The sequence below is a fragment of the Dermacentor variabilis genome, chromosome 9 (genome assembly GCF_050947875.1).
Source record: "Dermacentor variabilis isolate Ectoservices chromosome 9, ASM5094787v1, whole genome shotgun sequence".
Classification (NCBI taxonomy): Eukaryota; Metazoa; Arthropoda; class Arachnida; order Ixodida; family Ixodidae; genus Dermacentor; species Dermacentor variabilis.
In genome coordinates this window covers 35,385,497-35,403,818 of record NC_134576.1, presented here as the reverse complement: position 1 = coordinate 35,403,818, position 18,322 = coordinate 35,385,497, and the positions used below count along the sequence as shown (strand labels likewise).

Below are 18,322 nucleotides of genomic sequence, written 5' to 3'. Positions count from 1 at the left end.
TGCTCGTAACAGAGCGCACGCAAAACTCGCTTAAGCACTGAATGCCACCTCTCTACACAGTTTGACTGAGGGTAATAGACGGAACTGTGTATAAACTTTACCCCGCACTTTTGCAAGAATGTGGAAGCCAGTGCGCTGGCGAATACTGACCCTTAATCCGCCTGAATTTCGGCTGGAAAGCCAACTCGTGCAAAGACTGTCAAAAGTGCGTCTACTACTTTGGTGGAGCTGAGCTCTTTCAGAGGGATTGCTTCTGGAAAGTTTGTAGCCGGACGCAGCATGGTAAACAAGCACCTGTAACCCGATTTTGTTTTTGGTAGAGGCCCTACCATGTCTATCACAAGTCGTCTGAAAGATTCTGTTATTAAGGGCACTTCCTTTAGTGGAGCTTTTCATGTCTCTCCTGGTTTACCCGAGCGCTGGCAGGCGTCGCATGATTTTACAACGTTTTCCACGTCTTTGAAACAACCAGGCCAGTAGTATTCCATAAGCAATCTTTCTTTTGATTTGTTTATGCCTAGGTGGCTGGACCAACCATTTCCATGACAGAGACTCAAAAGGTCCTCCCTATACTTAGTAGGTATGACTAACTGATCTAAAATCCTACCCTTTCGATCTCTGTAGTGCCGATGCAACAATCCTCCTCTCTCATGTATCATCACGTTGCGCCTAGCAATGCCTTCTTTAGCTGTGTGGTGTAATTTAGCTAAGCTGTCATCATTCTTTTGCTCGGCTGCCAGTGACTCTCTATCCACACGTAAGAGCTGATCAAAGTTCTTTGAGGCCGGTGATAATAACGGCCCTGTCTCGCTTGCCATTGCGTCAGCTTGATCTTCCTGCAGGCTTGAACTCTGACACTCTAGTGCTACGCTCTCATTGAGCTGGTCAGCTGGCAGGCTCTCCTCAACTGTTCTTTTGTCCCTTGGGCCCAGCTCGGATTTGGGTATTGAAGTTATCCCCTTTTCTGCTTCCGTTGGAGCATCTTGTGCATTTTCAACCGAAAGCGACGCGATTTTACGAGCTTGGCCGCGTGTCAATGCCTGTACTATGCCCTTTCCCAGTGTAAGCCCTTTTTCACGCAGTAACAGATTCGAACGATTCGAAAAAATGTAAGGGTACTGCAGTGACAAAAATGTGGAAGCTGCAGCCTCGGTCACTAGCTCCCCGAATGGTCCACTGATTTTGACTTTGGCCATGGGCAGACACAAACTGTGTTCTTCTACAACCTGTTTGATCCATGCTACTTCTCCGGTGAAGTCATCTACCGTCACGTAAGACGGATGGACAATGTCCATCGTGGCGGCACTGTCTCGCAGAACCCGGCATGGTTTACTATTAACTTGCAAGTCGTGAAGATATGTGCTTAAAAGTTCCATATTCTCGTCTTTTTCCTCTACGTAGGAAGAAACTACACTGGGCTTCCCGCAGTTTACAGCTATATGTCCCAGTTTATGGCATTTATAACAGCGGATTGGTCTAAAAGATTCAAATTTTCTTTTCTGCTCTTTTTGTATTGTTTCCCCGTCAGTTTTCTCCTCGCTCTTTTCTGCGGGCTTTTCTTCCACGTCTACAGGCTCCGATCGTCTAGTCTGCGAACCCTTTTTGAACGGAAATGGTTTCCGCGGTCCATTTCGACCGTCCCAATTACCATCCTCGGCGTTCAACTTTCTAGGCGTTGCGTACTCTTCGGCTAATTCAGCCGCCCTTTCCACAGTGTTTACATTCCCTCTGTCTTGCACCCACAGTTTCACAGCTTGGGGGATGCTTTTGTAAAACTGCTCTAGACACAGGCATTCAATGAGCATGTCTCTGCTGTCGTGCGCTTCTGCGCTTTTCAGCCACTCGACTAGGTTTGCCTTTAAACCGTATGCAAACTCCGGATACCCCTCGCTATCTTTCTTGCCTGTGCTTCTAAACCTTTGCCGAAAGGCTTCGGCTGAAAGGCGGCATTTCTTCAGGACACCAGCCTTAACTATCGCATAATCATATGCATCCTGTGCACTGAGTCTGGCGATTACTTCCGCCGCCTCACACGGCAACATAGACAGAAACCGCTGTAGCCATGTACTTGGACCGAAGTTCATCTTCTCGCAAGTCCTTTCAAAATTGCGTAGGAATAAGCCTATGTCGGTCCCGACCTCAAATGGCTTTAATAGCCTGTCCATGCGGTATGATTCTGCCTCACTTGATCGTCCCAGAGCCCCTTCGCTTTCTTGAGACAACTCCAAACGTTTCAAGTTCCAGTTGCATTTTTCTTATCTCGCGATCTTTATCGCGTTTCTCTCTCTCTCTTTCCCGTTCTTCTCTTTCCCGTTCTTCTCTGTCCCGTTCTTCTCTCTGTCTTGTTTCTCTCATTTTTTCAGAAGTTCCAACTCCATTTCAATTTCTTCCTCACTGGCCTGTTCGGAAATTAGCTCCAATAATTCCGATTTTAGCATTTCCTTGCGTACATCTAGGCCCAGTTCCTCACCAACAATCAACAATTCGTCTCGCAGCAGTTTCTTTAACTCCATGATTGCTGCTTGACTGCCTTGGTCCTGCTCGCTAAATCTAGCTAGGAAAACACAACCTAGCTAACACTCAACAATCTAGCTTCCCTACTGTTCTAAACAGAACAACCACAAAATGAAGCCTAGAGAGTCAAAGCAAGAACCAAGCACTCACCGCAGACACAGCACCACGTCGCAAAGTCCATCTCACCACTGTCAGCCAGTTGTCAGGATTGGGGCCTCAATCACATCGCTCGTAACCCGTTGTCAAGATTGGAGTCCGGCATGAATTAGAAGGTAGCTGGCCCATGCCGTCGTCCAACTTGTCCACTCTGAGGACGTTGATGAAGCGAGAGACTGCTTCTCATCGAGAACGAGGAATATGGGCTTATTCACAGTATCTACACCAGTCTAGCATAACTGCGAGAGAAAGTACATCAGTCTAACATGACTGCTTGAGAAAGTACCTCAGTCTAACATGACTGCTTGAGAAAGTCCACTGAGCAGCCGCACAACAGCGGTTTATAAACACTCGGTCCCGTCTCGATTCCAAGGTGACGGAAACGTTCGTCCAGGCATCGTAAACAAGCCGCCTCTCTGCGGGACGGTTTACACACACACACACTTCCGCACATGTTCATGGTCCGGAGCCGACGTCAGACGGACTTCGTAGAATTCGGGGCTAGTGTCAGGAAAGGTGCCTTTTATTCCCCAAGCTGACCCCCGCAGCGCGGCCGGGTGGCCATTGTCTTGCGTCTTGGACGGCGCGTGGGAAGGAGCCTCGAACTACGTTCCCGCTAGCACTCCCCCGCTCGCGGCAGACCAGGGCGTCGGTGGCGGCTCAGTAACAATAGTTGGTCCGCTGATCGCATTCAGTCACAACGGCGACGAGGCTAAAGCGTAACGGTGGCGTTCGAAGAAAGTTGACGCCGCTGTCGCCACTGGTTGGCAAAACTTGCACCTCAGCTGGGCCGTTCTTAACAGCGCGTGAGTAATTGCGATTGTGACGTACGTTTTATTGGAGGTACTTTGTGACCATTGTAATTCCTATTTGTTCGACTTACTACGAATTACATTGTACTTTTCGCATGCGTATTCTCGAGCTGTGATGAAAAAAAAAGAACTACGTTCGATATAAATAACATGTGTTTGTCGTACTGCTACGTCCGTATTTTATTATTTTTGCCCACATCGCACTGGTGGTTGGGGAAATAGTTCTTGCCAGTATGCAAAGGTATATTAGTGTTCTACTGACTTCCTATCGTGATGTATAGTGCTTGAATTTGTTAGACAAAGGGGTTTACGCTGTACTTGACTTCATGACAGCCCTGTGCGACCAATAAAATAGGCTTTGTGTTTTCTCTTGTTGAATTACATCCTTTTTTTCAAATGGCACTTAAAGTGAGGTACATAGCCTCTCCTCAGAAATTTGGCAATCCACGCATTCGCGCCTGCATTCATAGAAACTTACGTGCATGTTTTTATATTACACGAACATTTCCAGCGAATACTTGTTTAAATATTGCGCCGTTCAACTCTTTCCGAAACTAATACCACCTGGATTATTTCCAACGCCGTAATCCAGCTGGCAATTAAGACTATAAACTTTGATTCACCTCTTCAGTTATGGGCCAGCGGGTCGTTCTGTTTGTTCCCACTCAAAAGCGAATCGCAGACGCAACTGCCGCTTCTTCACACGAGGAAAATGCAAGAAGGTTTCAAGTTTTCTTCAGAGTCCAGTGTTCCTCCAAGCAGCAGCATTTGCTAACTCTGCGTCGAGCTGCTTTCGAATAAATTCAGAGAGAAAGAGAGAGAGCGGCATAGAAATAGCATGTTTATTTTAGAAATCAAGCCTGCAGGAAATGCATCCCTATTTTAAAGCCTTGAGTTCGGGTCGCCTCCTGGGCACTCGATCGTGACCAGCCTAATCTGATCCTCGAGGTTGGAGCTGGCAATATTTCGCCTGACTTGTATAGAAAAAATGCCTCAGGTAAAGCGAGGCGCGAAGTAAAGCTAGCTCAGAACGTGGCTAAGTAAATAAACAATAACTTCATGAGTAAATCAGAAAAGAAATTCCTCGGTTTATTGTAACAATAAATGGTGTCCAAATCCACGTCTGAGTGGCAGCTCTAACCAGGAATTTTTTACGCTTGCGGCGCAAGTAATTTTAGAGCCGGGAAAATATGCGATCAGATTAGGGCACCATCTACACCATCTATAAGACACCTGCACACCATCGTCAAATCTTTTGGCTATGTCTCTGGCTACTTTTCGCTGACGAAAAATATGGGTCTGGCTACTTCTGCGCTACATTTCGCGATAATTTGGCTATGTTTGCTAGGACCATCTGACAACCCTGCGCACAGAGAATCGTTCACGCGCAGCGGCGTTTGCCGGGATCGCTCTCCAGCGCGCGCTTGGCACGCGCAACTGAATCTTGCTTTCGCGATTGAGCCCCCAACGCTGGATACGTTTGCAAAGACAACGAACAAGTCGAAGAGAGAAGACATGTACGCCTTGTCGGCGGCCTGTTGCGCGCCGAGGATGTCAGTGCTTTCCAGAGGGCGACCCCAGCGTGAGCACCCGCACGGGGGAGACTTCCCAGCGTCCACGTGACCCAACAGACGTGCAAGACGGCGCTAGCCAGCGTTTTGCCGCCGAGCCTCTCTTCAAGCGACGCGGCCACTGCAAGTTCACAGGAACGCTGTCGAGCCGTGAGCGAGCTGCGCTTCGAGCAAGCGTTTTCTTAAGAGACGCTAAGCTTGCAACTGCATTGTATTTACTTACCCCCGTATTCAGAAATGCATCTTAATTTGAAGCCCTTACTTGACTTGGTTTAGGCGACGCCTGTCGTCAACGCACCAAAAGAAACGCAATGAGCGTCTTCGGCGCGTTCGCACCAGGCGTCATTTATATCAAGCATGAGCTTCAAGTGAAGCTGCATTTCTGAATGCGGAGGTTAGTGCACGATATAGCTGGCTTTGCCCCCTTTTATACAGTAGTCGGCACGCTTGTCTAGAGCGCTCGAGCAAAGGCGCTGTCTGCCGATAACGCGTGCTTCGAGGTCTGTGCGTGCACAGCCACGCTGCGTTGATCTTCTTTTTCCCCTTACCGGTCACTGAGGCTTCAGTAGCTCCAATCACTTGCGACCGTCGGTGAAGGTGCGATAGTATGGGGGAGCGGAGCGCCCCTGTAACAGCTTCGCAGGCGATCGTAGCGATTGAAGACTCTGTAAGCGACGACAAAAAGATTACTTCCATCAGCGTGAACGCGCATCGTCAGATGCGCGCTGTCGTGCATCAATTGTTACGGCTGGCAGGCGTCACAGCAGCTGAAAGCATGGCGTTCGAGCGCTGTCGACAAGTGTGCTGACGACTGTATAGTTTTCCTTCCGATGGTATCATCTTCCTGCTGTAGCTTAAGAAATGGGAAATGTCCCGTGACGCTACCTTAGCGATGCCAAGCGGTGGTCGAAGACAAACCAGTTCTCATTCGAGTAGTTTCAAGTTATTACGTGGCGGCGAAACGCGGCCGAGAATTATTAAGGCGAGAGCCTTATTCAGACGACTTTCAATGGCCTTGAGCGAAAACCGGGTCGTCGATGCCAAATCGTACACGATGACGACTCGGTGTAGTAATTTACTTACCACAACGACCTGGCATCGTGTCTTACCTATATGCAAACGCGCATGGAACAATGTTGATGGTGCGGGGGTCACCGTTGTCATCGTGCTAAGATAGAGTTAATTCAGGTACTCGAACCGACGACCTTCCGTGGGAGTCGAACCCACGACTTTTTCTATTAATTAGGGTGAAGTTAGGGCATATTTCATTAAGGTAGGATCAATTACGGCCTTTGAACAAGTAATAATAAAAGAATGAAAGAACAAGTAATAAGAAAAACGAAGTAACAACTCATTCGAATGAGAATGTCAAGTAATTTAATGAATGACTCTTGAGAGCGTAGGCTTTCCCGTTCGCCCACTTTGGCGCATGCTAAAGTGATTGTCAATTATTCATTTTACAGCGAAACTTTTATACGAGGCACACAAGGGTTTTCGTGCGACAGCGTTTGCGGCATCGCATGTCGGTGTGATCGGTATCAGATGTCAGATATAAGACAACCAAAAGACATGATGCGGTGAAGAGACAACCACAAAGGTAGACACGTATACATACGCAGCACTAGAGCCTGTGACATACACCCATATGTATTTAATTCGTATTGTGTCATTGTGCAGGGTTATGTCCTTCTCACAGCTGCAACTAGCTTGACAATGTGTTCTCCCGCAAAAGTCATCCAGAAACGCAGCTTGCTTTGGAGCCCGAAGTAGCTGTATACGACCAGGCGTATGCGACAATGCGCAGCTGGACGCCGGCATCGTTTGCGCCGGCGCGGCATATTGGGACTAGCGCCGCTTATGTATGGTGCAGAAAATAAAGCAGGTAAGATATTGACGCACGTAGTTACGCTCTTTGTCCGTGTTTTTGTCGTCTAACCACTGTTTCAAAGTGATCAGTCGGCGCCAGACGCCCCTACGTACGCGCAGAACGTCCCTCTTTGGTCGGGACGCGCAGGTATAAGTGAACGTGAGCACCGGAAATTACACTTGAATGTGCGGTGAGCTCATGTATAAATAGACCTCTCCCGGCCTACGTCACGTCAATTCACTCACGCTGTTTTCCAGTACAAGCGGGAGTGTTTGATTGGCAAAATGCACGCCGCACGCACGTCAGTACGCTATTACAGCTTTGTGTACGAGAGCGAGGGGCGAGAGAGGCAGGCAGCTCTGTCGCCCCGAGAACGGGGCAGTTGTCAGGCAGCTAATCAGTGTTTGGGAAAAGTATGCCAGTGACAGGCTTGGTGGGGTACGAAGAAAATAAGTCGGTTCTAGCTCCGCATTCATTATTCGGAAATGGCCAAGACGGCTTATACTCCCGAGGAAGAAGCCGCCCGACGTGAGCGCCAGCTTGCGCATGCTACGGAAGAGTTCCCGATGTAGTTGTCGGGTATTTCGACATAATCTTTTACTGGAGGACTGGATTGTAGAATACAGGCGTGCAAAGTTTGGATCAACACGTTTTAGCAATGCGTGGGGCAAGCAGCCAACTACCATTATGGGCACCTGCGTTGACTTGGTCTTCGCGAACGTGATTGACCTGCAAATAGGTGCGCCGCTCGCTGTATACCACAGCGATCACAAAGCCGTGCTCATGAAGTCTAAGCGGCGGCAAGGGCGGCAGGAGCCCACGCAACACACCGCAACACAAGCTGCATTGGTGAGGCAAGATCAAGCAACGCAAACGGAACGCCACGATAACGAATGAGGTGGAACGCAAACTTAAAAAAGATACGGCCAGGGTTCCACTCCGTGAAAACAAAAAAGAGCAGCTCCGTCGTTCCAACAGTCTTCAGAGTACAATTGGCCACAATTTTTAGTTAATCTTTTATTTGGGGGGGAGGGGGAAGTTGTGCGCGTACGCCGAGCCGGTTTGTCATGCCGGCACGCTGTTCCGCGCTTGCATGGGTAAATCGCACGACGAGCGACAGTGGAATCGGCTTTTTTGCAATTCCCAATGCACGAGAAGCAGCGACAAACAAGGTGCGTGCGGGCAATGCCCCGCGACAAATGGTAGCCGTCAGACGCCGACTAAATATGCTGATTTCACTCGCACTTTTCTCAAGATATCGAACTAAGCGGGTGCTCAATTAGCAGTGTCCTGCTGCTTTCATGCTGGACGTTAATATACAGCGAGAAGACAGCAATGAACCACCGAGACAAATGTGGTCACGTTCGCGTTTACGTTATGAAAACAGCCACGGATACTTTGTCTGCTCTCTACATCACATATTGTATTTGATTAGTGGGAACTACGTGAGCTGCTGTTCGCTACTGTAGTGAACGAGCAATTAAACCTCCTGCCGCATCGATTGATGCCCATGTCACACGGGAACTTTCGATCGCGGCCGAGACAGATCCAGATAGAGTGCTACTAAACGAGCATTTCTAATCGCGACTTTGATCCAAAATAATTCAATCACGATCTAGCTTCTTCATCGTGATCCTGAATGTCGATCATCTGCAACCTCAATGCTCAGTGAGCATCCACCGTGGGGATGTAGAGGTTTCGGTGTTGCGCTGCTAAGCCCGTAGGCGCCGGATCAAAACCCTGCCGCGGCGGCTGTATTTAGATAGGGGCTGGATAAAGAGGACTTCACTTGTACAAAATACCACATGATCACCCCGGCTCTTCTCAACATCATTGTCGCCGACGCCAGTACTACAGTGTAAGACGTTATCAGAAAAGGTGCTGCAATAATTAGCGTGAAACCGAGTGATCTTGCCCCTTTGGACAAGGCAAGGCCTTCCTAGTAACTGCAACACAACCATAAGCGCGACTTCGGCTCTCATTAATCTGTCAGATGCACGTGTAGAGCTCACTTTACTGCAAATGGAACAAAGTCAGGAGGAGAAAGCTCTTGGAAATGCTCTTGCTAACTACAAAAGAGCTCAATCACCAGTGGAACCTGAACCATTTGACGATACTTCGTATAGAGTTACTACATGGTTTGACTTGTATGAGTACACTTAGGAACATAACTGGTGCACTGTTATTTATCGCATGTTTAACATGTGGAATTACCTAGGTGGAAACGGTAAAAAAATGCTTAGACTTTCGCATCATAAAGCACAAGCAGCAGCCGCGGAAAGTACTGAGAGTGCATTCTGTGTGCTTTTCGGGGAAATACATTTGAGACTATAACAATAAAAATGGTCTTTTGAAATACCTTTTCGCAAAGCGCCGGCTATTACAAATAGCGAAACCCAGTCTTCGAGGGTCGTCAGTAGCACCACTTATGATGCTCGGAATGAGAAATGAATGTCGGGATCAAGTCCCGCTCAGGTCGCCTTCCGCTGTAGATGACCTTCTGCACTCACTAAGATATGTCACGCTCTTAGACTTATCATCTGCAGTCAAAGCCGCTTTTCCGACGGCAGCGCAGGTGGTAGACAAATCGAGAGAGAGAAAAGTGCGCAATGAGTCAACGTAAATGAATCCTTGCGATACCGCATGTTTTCAAAGGAGCTTGACAGTATATGCGGAGCCAGTTAAGAAGTCAAGCTGCAAGGATGATCAAGCATTCAAACTGTCGGCTCAAGGCCGCGGTTTCAGAGCCAGTAGCGAGCTGAGGCTCTCGGAGGTGACACAGAGTGTAAGAGCCATTCAAGGGACGACGTTCACTGCCCGAAGCCCCAGACAAACTGGACTGCTTCCTTTTATGGTGACCGCCGTCCCGATAAAACAAAAAAAATGTATTTCTAGTTAAGATAAACGTTCTTTTTGTCCATATGCTTGTCCCTACGCAACATGACAGCACTCGTTGACACTGGCGCATGAATCAGCATCCTAAACGAATGAATTGTGGACGAAGCCAAGGCTAACTATGAAAAGTCAGTTCGAGTCTATAGCTATGATGGAGCCTCGTAAGAGTTCAGTTTAGAAACAGTGAGATTACGACGAAATATTCGGTATTCCCTGGGGTCGAATTTGATTTTCTGCTATCGCGAGCAGACGTGAAGCTTTGGAAGATTAAGTGTGGAATGACGTTATCACTACGGATGAACACGGTGTAACTGGAAATAGTATCGAGAAAAATAAGAACTATTGCATGTTCTGAAGATGCTTCTTCTAAGTTCTCGAAACGCATATGTGTAGGCAAATTTGCACCACCTACAAGTACTATGAAGTTCCATTTGAGTTGTGAGTAAAAATCCCTATATCATAAGTCAAGAAAAAAAACATACTAGCTTAAAGCAAGAACTCCAAAGGATGCTCTATTCTGGTATCATTAGGCCATCAGCCTCACCATTTGCTTCACCAATCACCACTGTATTTAAGGAAGACGCATCACTCCGCTTATGCACAGACTGTAGAATAATTAACAAACGAACAGAACTCTTTTCTGTGCCCCGCATAGAAGAAATCATTGATGAGACAGGTGGCTGCAAATGTTTGTAATAATAAACCTATTTAAAGGATACTGGCAGGTCCCATTAAAAGAAGAAACCAAGAAATTCACAGCAATTGTTACACCGTTTCATATATATGAGTACAGGAGCCTTCCATGTGGGTAACGAAATTCGGGGCCTGGTTCCAAAAGATGATGAATTCTATTCTAAAAAACAACATAGGAAATTTCTGCAACGTCTACATTAATGATGTCATAGTGTACTCGATAAAAAGGGTTGACCACGTGATACACTTAACCGAAGTCCTTAAATAACGCAGTAAAGTTAAACTGAAAATAAATATAAAGAAAAGTGAATTATTTGGCAGGAGGTAGTGTTCATAGGCAGGGTTTTTGATGGAAGTAACAGAAGCACAAATGAGGAAAACGTGCAATACATCTGGCAGCTCCTCAAACCGTAGGACCTGCACTCTCTCCGACTATTCTCAGGATTGGAAGGACACTTCCGAGCGTTTAACAAAAAATACGCCGCAATGGCTCCACAGCTTTAACACAAAAAGACGTTCCCTTTATATGGTCCGAATAATTCGGTGGATGCTATGTTGAACTCGTGAAGACCATTTCATCAGACCCTATACTGACACTACCCGCCTTCAGTTTGCCTTTAGAATTGTGCACCGACGCTTTACGCTATGAAACGGACACTGTTCTTCGTCAACGAGACTCGCGCAAGCCCAGCGGGAGGCAACAAGTTGTTGGATATTACTTTTAGATGCTTTACAAATCCCAGGTGAATTGCGCAACTGCAGAAAAAGAATCTTTCGCAGTAGTAGTGGTTTAAGACATTTGAAGAGCTGCTTGGAAGGCCGCAATTTAGGCTTTTCACGGACTACAAAGCCTTGAGGCACTTTCTTGAACTAGCTTCAGCCTAAAGGAAGAGTAGCCTGATGAATCAGCGAGATCCAACAATTGACCTTCGATGTGCTGCATCGCCCAGGAATAAAACATCTGGATGTAGATGCGCTGTCAAGACTGCATCTTCACCAGGCTGCGAGCGCCGAAAGCGTAAACTTGGCCAAGTTATGGAAGGAAACAGAAAACTTAAAAGTGAGGAATGGACGGGTGTATTACATGGGGCATGTGTTCCAACTGTACTACGGCTCTATTACCTTAGCCTTGAGTCAGGTGAGCACGACTGCTTTTGGAGAACTTACCGAAAATTCACCCAAACATTCACATCGAAAAACATGAGAACCGGTGCGGCTAGATGCTTCAAGACTTGCCACGAGTCCCGGCACAACTATGCAAGGCACAACTCAGACCTAGAAAGAACCTCATGGTATTGCCGATCCACTCTTACATTCCATAAGAGTCAGTCCACGTTGACTTCGCTGAACTTAAAAGGAAAGGATGGAGTACGAAGGACCCAACCATTTTCCGTGGCAGTAGGCGAATGCTACAAGTTTATGGCTGCTAAGCCCAGCAACGAAGACGCGAACTGCCTCATTTCACGCCTTGAAAGAGATGTAGTATGAATGCCAAAGTCGTGGTAGCTGACAACTGTCCCACTTTTCGTAGCGACAAAGCTTCGTGCTAGGGCCCAGAAACGCTGCGTCGTACCACGTTTTACTGCCTCGTACCATTCAGGAGCCAATTTCCTAGCAGAGAGAGTTATAGGCGACTTTAAAACGTTCTTTGCTATTTACGCTGACTTCTAGGGCGGATGGAAGTGTACCTTGGAAGTGGCTTTTCCAGATCAGAACCATTCGTACACTCGAATTTAGGATGCAGCCTCCGAACTTTCGGGAGCGACGTCGGTCCAAGGTATACTCCATAGAGACGCGATTTCGGTGAAAAACAGCCTTGATTCAAACCCAATTCTTTGGCCCGTAAATTGTTACCAAAACTGCGAGGCCACATGACATCCTGAAAACAGTTTGTTATGAAGAACTGAGAGGCAAGAAAGAAGCTTCACTTCGAAACGTTATATTACATATCGTCCATGGAGAGATGAAGACAGAAGTCGAGGAGGATATAAGATTCCCTGGTCAGAAACGCAAGCACATGAAAATGAAGCAGGATGTCAAGGCTGTCAAGGAAGAGAAGACGGAGACAAAACACGGAGGCTGAATATGACGATTTGGCAATCGTCTTAAATGCGCGAAGGCTCGCAGCTTTCGGTACCTTCTACATAATGCACAGTGATTTGCGATCCATAGAAATTAGGCAGATTAAGAATGTGGTTACCTGCGTGCATAAAATAAGCAGTTGGGATCGGTACTTGGGTACATGTTGCAATAGGTACATGATTCCGGGCAGCGCAGAACCTCAAACAGGGCGTGTGGTGAACCTAGCTAGAATTTAGTGACGGAAAACGTTTGGATAAATTTAAACGAAAAACGCGATAACTCTACTGAAACACTCCACGATGGCAATGTGAAACCAAGTTTGTCTGGTTTTTCGTATACCCAGGTTCGTTCTTTTAGAATGAATGCATGGCACGGGTTTTCTGTCAATAAAATGTGGCTGCAGTGCAACGCTCCTGCGTGCATAAGCTAAACGTTCCTCCTGTTTGAAAGCTTTTTTTACATCCTTGCTGTTCTTGAGCCGAATTCACGAAACATTCAGCTCGTAAGAGTTTCTGGGCATTGGCAGGACGCCTTCGCTAATGATATGTCTGACATCGTGATTGGCGAAAACCTGCTCTTAAAACATTTCTGGCGTAACAAACGTTTTACAAAATACGGATCGTGTTCGTCCCGCAATCACGAACCACTACCAAGTCGCACAGATTTCTTAGAAAAAAGTTGCTGCCGGGCTAGTTGGTAACTCATAATGGTAAAACATATATGTGAGCACATTATATATATATATATATATATATATATATATATATATATAGTAGTGTGTGTGTGTGTGGGTGTATGTGTATATGTATATAACACTGTAATACACAGTTTTATATATTCCTGACCTGCTATGCTTTACTGAAAGCTTTACTGCATTCATTAAAGTTTACTTCTCCCCTACAATGATTTCTGTGAACGTAGACAGAGCGTGACAGTTTATTTAGAGCTGTAGGGCGTTTTTTTTTCAGGGTTCAAGCAATGGTGGCGGGCGCTGCTTCAGACGGACCTACGTCCGTCGACGTAGGCCTACGACCTACGTCGAGGCTTTGTTCGGGCCATGCTGATTGTGACATCTGTTTCCTTACCTTTTTTTTTATCCTGCCATGTTTTGTTTCCAGGGCGAGAAGGCTATAAAGAGTTTGGTGATAGCGATAGCGGAGGAGACAAGTCATGTTTACAAGCGTGTCAGTGACACGTTCACAAATATTTCGTTTTCTACATGTGCCATGTCCTAAGTACTTGCTGCACCTACTGAATGTTCGTTTGATCCGTATAATACATACTATTTCTTTTACAGTGGTCCTTCTCCGGTTTTATGTCAGATTCGTGGTTTGTCGTGCATCTGTATTGCTATTATTTATTTGAATACATAAATATACTGTTAACTGTAGTAAGATCTTTGCTATAAACTCGTTGGTCACTTCGAGTCTGGACGTATTTCAAACTGTTACATTTAGTACGTTCTCTTAAATTGATAACGATAAGAGGTAGCCAGCTTCTGAGTGTTGAAATTTCACATTACAAGGGAAGTAAGAGGCACACGAAGGCATAAGCGATATAGTGCTGTTAAGAGGAGGCATATCTTTGTGAGCCTTACAGAACACAAGAGCCGGCAAAACAAGGAAATGTAAGGATTTAAAGCAATAGGCACTGCGCATAGTGCAATAGATATACAAGTGGCTGTCACACATGAACGTGGGTAAGTTTACCATTTCCTGACTGGTTCAGAAGCAGCATTGTCGCAACGTTTGTTCCTATGTGCAGGCAAGCACATGACATTTTATTCTATACATTTTGGTTTTCATTACAAAGCTTGTGCTATGGAAGATCGAGTTCGCAAGGTTCACTGAGGGCAATTGCCCGCCATCGCGAACCGTAAGCTCACGATTGTGTTGGTAACGTGCTTTCTACCTCATCGACTTGGTACCTGTGGTATTCATCTTAGGAGTACGAGGTTTCGGGAACATATTAGAGCTGAGACGACCTTATAACTGGCTATACTTAAAATCACTTCAATAAACGCTTGCTTTGAAGTACTCTAGTTAAGAAGAGCCCGTCGGTCAGTCCGCCAATACAATACTTCAGTCCAGCAATGCAACATCCATGATAGCGCAAAGGACACTCAGACACTAAACAGCAGCATCAACGCGAGATCGTTACTAGCAGTACTCGGGTAACGAAGCAGTGAATACTTTCTGCGTCAATGCGTGGAGGTGGTCACTAAACGTTACTAACGGAAAGTGTTTAAAGGCAGACCCTTTCCCTCTCTTGTCCCGTTTCCAATTGTACTTGCATCGCATGCCGACGTGTGTACGCTGATCTGTAAGCGTGAACGTCGAGGGTACATACAGAAGAGTTCTATTGCTGAAAACCACCATAGTGTCATGCATACGTGATTAGGTTGTTTTCGCGTCTGCAGTCGTAATTTCAAACACAGTGGCAAATTTATTGTATTTCTTTCTTTCTTTCCAGGATCTTCGTCAAAAGATTCATGGAAGTTGACGCAGTCCCAACACCACACAAGTTATTTTGGGAGCCTGAGAAATACATCCGTCAATACGAACGCTTCTGTGCTGAAATGTTTGAAGTGTCCGTAGCATCTCGCGCAAGAAAGTCATGTGCATTTAGGGCGGACTTCGCGTAGCGCCATATGTGCTTGAAGCAGTATTTGTTATTTCCGCGATGTGTTTACTGTGCTATTTGGCTCATTTAAACCACGCTTTTTACGGTGTTGTCGCTGTAGGCTTGCAGCGCACGTACCAAGCTTAAAACTGATAGCATATCTAACGCTATTTTTGGGCGACACTACATTCTGCTGTCAATTGATTCGTTGTTGTTTCTTGAGAATTTTTATGCGTTTTATATTTTCACTTTTCACTCATGGATTCAGTGTATTCGTTTGCTCATTGTATTTGCGAATGTGTACTATACTTGTTCGTAAGAATTCCTTCTTGGTGTGTTTGCTGTCTACCTTTCGGTTCATTTCCTATATGTGTTTCAGCGGTGCCATTGTTCGAAACAAACTTGAATCTGTTTTCGGCGAGTGTCTTTTACCGGGTAGCGAAGGAGAGAACACGGTGGCAAGCGTTCTCCCTCAATGCGATACGCCAGCGTTTACATGCATTGTGCAGTACATTTGCCTGTGTCGATCTATCATGGCCTTTTACACTACTGCTAATCGCCTTTCTGGTGCATTGCCGCCGTGTAATTGGATGCGATGTACATGTGTTGCAATACGCCACTTGTCGCATTAATGTAAACGCAGCATTTAGTAGCCTTCGTAAGTGCTCTTGTACTGAACGAATTGGGAACTGACAATTAAGGAACATAAGAAACTGGACAATAACGTACACCACCTCTTTTCCTTCGATACATCTACATTTTGTATTGCGCGCATACTTGCCTCTCGCTCTTCTCCAGCTGTGTTGTTCTTAAGCTATCCTGTATAAATCGGTGGTCTCGAAACCCACGCGCCAGCAACAGTTCTGTCTGCGTAGCAGATGCCAATCTCGAAGGCTCTGCTTTTGCTGACTGCATGCGCCAGAAGCAATTAATACGCCACACGGGACTTGTTTTGGATACCACCTATTGAGACGAGCCTTGCAAGCGCATTGAAGTATTGAGTGATGACGTAAATTGTAGCTGCGCTTACAGCTAAAAAGAAGTAGAGAAAGCGATCGTGCCGTGCGATTCCGGTCACTCAGGCATTCCCGCGTAAGACAGCCGTAAGCGTACTGCGTTGGACTGTTCTTGAATAGCACTGATTGGTTCAACTGAAGAATGTTGCGAGCAACCTGGGGTGCAGCAGGCACTTTTTACGAAATCATCGATTTGTGATCGTCAGTTAACTACCGCATTTACTTTACGGTTTGTCAGTGTGAATGCACCTTCGAAGGACTCTGAAGAGAAAAATCATTTCACTTGTATTAGTAAATTGACTTTATACAATGCCAAAAAAGCCACTCTTGCCAGTACAACAGGTTTGGCAAGCTTGAAAATTCACAAAGCACGTACGATTGCTGGAGATGCCACCATGAAGTTTTGCGCACCACCTGTTCGTGACGTCATAAATTTTGACAGCCTGTGCTAGTGCCCAGTTGTTTTGTTTTTTCGGTAAAGAATGGAGTACATCGTATTCTAAAAAAGGTACAGATTGAACTTGACAAGTTTGTTGACTTCCTTGCCTTTGGTTGGCTTTTCTTGCTCTCTCATTGTATCCCTGCAAATGTCAGTCGATTGGTTTGATGTCGCCTTGGAATTTGCGCCGCGCTCACGAAACACGAAACAACAGAAAAGGAAAAGTGCGTGGGGCACGCGCTGTTCTTTTCTGCCGTTTCCGGTTTTGTGAGTGCTGAACAAATTGCAAGATGAACGCTTACCAGCTCGTTCAGTTTTGTAATCTTAATTTCGATAACATTCCCAACCCCTTCGTCAAATTCTTCACCGTGCACTATTGCCTCTACCTTTTCTTTAGCCTTTCTATTTTAAACACAATCTCCGTAATTTCAGGGGAAGCAGTTGCTGCTGGAGAGTGCAGTGGCCGTCGACGCAAGAAGGTCGACAAGTCCAAAGCGTGGAGAGGAGGAACAGAAAGGAAGAAAGGTGCTTCCTCTGTGGATGGACGTAAAAGCACCGCTCGTAAAGAAGGCACACAGAGTGGCGTTCCGTATTGCTGCCACCCGTGTGCCCATGTGTCGGAGAGCTCGGGGAAACTGAAAAAACACAGAGCCACGCACGTCGCCGAGACAGTGTTGCAGTGTCCTTCGTGTACCGCGACATTTTCGTCTGTCCAGACCTACAACCGTCACGTGCGCGGACACACTGGCGTAAACCTATACGAGTGTAGCGTCTGCACATTTGCAACCGCCTACAAGACGTCACTAGAGTATCACATGAAGACGCACACGGGTGACAAGCCTTTCAACTGCGCGATGTGCCCGTATGCCGCTAGGAGCAGAAATCACCTCAAAAAGCATGTACGCACGCACACGGGCCACAGGCCGTACAAGTGCTCGAGGTGCCCGTATGCTGCCTCGCAGAGCAGCCACTTGAAGCGGCACATGAGCCGGCACACTTGAACATAACTTCAGTTTAACGCACCAAAATACATAAATTCCATTTGTGAAATGATAAGGTTGCGTTGTGTTTGTAATAAAAAATAATGTAACTTGAAAACAACCTTCTGCATTGTTGTCATGTGTTTTTTGTGGTCATGTCGAGAGACTGGAGCGCAAGGACTACGCAGGCGAGTTTTTAATATTGCATGTAAATGTGTGTGTGTGCGTGTGGGCGTGTAGGATTAAATTATTTGTATAAATGTTGCGGCTTTCGGGTTTTTGTAATTTGCGCTGCCCCACAACTTGGGCCTTAGGTACACACTACTAGAAGCACTACCTTTAGACACTTCGGAAATGAAGCAAATAAAGGTTGTGCCTGGCAGTCGGTTTTCTTTTTATGGGGTCATGGCACTTCCCAACGTCTTCCAAATTCATTTTCCAACCATGTGGCATTGCTTTCAGGTACAACCAGCTCTCGTTTTTGTGTGCTTACGGCATTAGCAGTAATCGTAGAGGCGCCTGCCACCATCACTGGACAAAGAAATGCCGCACCCTTCTCTATCACGTAATTTTGATAAACCATCGGCGGATCATTGTCGAAGACTTTCAGTAGCCTCCCTATAGATCAGGTGACACAGTCGTATGCTGCTAGGGGCAATAATTGGTTAGCTTTAT

General features: G+C 46.3%; 1 long non-coding RNA gene across 2 annotated transcripts; it reads left to right on the top strand.

Moving 5' to 3' along the window:
• Window positions 1-4,858: 4,858 nt before the first annotated feature.
• Window positions 4,859-18,056, top strand: LOC142592602 (uncharacterized). Of its 2 annotated transcripts, XR_012830734.1 has the most exons (4): window positions 4,859-5,203; window positions 6,517-6,650; window positions 6,731-6,935; window positions 15,063-18,056. It is a non-coding gene; the product is annotated as an uncharacterized LOC142592602 (long non-coding RNA). The 2 variants fall into 2 exon arrangements; XR_012830736.1 differs by lacking the exon at window positions 6,517-6,650 and having other exon boundaries at window positions 15,063-18,055.
• Window positions 18,057-18,322: the final 266 nt, after the last annotated feature.